The following is a 991-nucleotide window of genomic DNA, read 5'->3' as shown; positions in this document are numbered from 1 at the left end:
ACCTGCCTCACCTCTGGGAGCACCCTGAAGGCTCCACCGGGTGAGAGAGACGGAGGGACAAAGTGTCCTACAGAACCATTAGCGGGCATTGTGTATGCCCTTCCTCCCCTCCAGCACTCATTCCTAAGGGAGCAAGGACCAGAATGATTTATGCCTTTTCGTAGATGTGGACACTGAGGCCCAGAGAAAAGTCATGAAGGGTGTTGGGTCAGGATGTCCTAAACCAGTCCAGAGCCCGAGGTCTCCAAGATGGAACGGTTCTGATGGACACCAGCGATGCTGAACCAGGGTCACTACCTTCCTCCACCTGCCCCACACCACAGGGTCAAGTCCAAGTCCCTTATCCACCAGGACACCCACTCCAGCTTCTAGACCCCTTTGAGGACACACCCTCCAAACAGTCCTGGGTCCCTCAGCCTGGAATCCCAGTGGGAAAGCCAGTCGACGTCCCACATTCCCCAAGGCCACAGGGCCATTCCTAACCCCCACCTCGAGAGAATCTTGCAGTAGCAACACGAACCTCAGTGTCGGAGGCAGATAGACCTGAGGTGTGCTCTCAGCCACTTATGTGGCCCTGCGAAGCCGCTCCCCCTCAGGAGCCTCCACCTTCTATACACGAGGGATATGACAGCTCAGTGTGGGTCATGGTGCCGGGCAACGAGGGCTGTAACGCACCTGACACTTAGCAGGAGCTCAGTGAAATGTGGCTGCCATCCTTCCCACCAGGCCCCGGAGCTCCCCATCTCCTTCCCTTCTCACCAGCCTGAACACACAAGATCCCCTCTCTCCCCATTTTCAGAGGCAAACATTTATCCGTTATCTGCCCTCCGCAGGGAGTACCAGGCCGGCCACTCTAGGTGATAGAATGACAGGACCGTGCCCTGCCCTCAGGTGCCCACCTGCCTGCACTCTTTGCTAGTCTCACCAGGCACCGTCGACCCCTGCCACCGCCTGTCTCCACCCCTGCAGCCAGTCCTCCAGCCGACCTCTC

This window comes from Myotis lucifugus, unplaced genomic scaffold, assembly GCF_000147115.1.
Source record: "Myotis lucifugus unplaced genomic scaffold, Myoluc2.0 scaffold_162, whole genome shotgun sequence".
NCBI classification, from domain to species: domain Eukaryota; kingdom Metazoa; phylum Chordata; class Mammalia; order Chiroptera; family Vespertilionidae; genus Myotis; species Myotis lucifugus.
Note: the sequence above shows the minus strand (reverse complement) of the source record.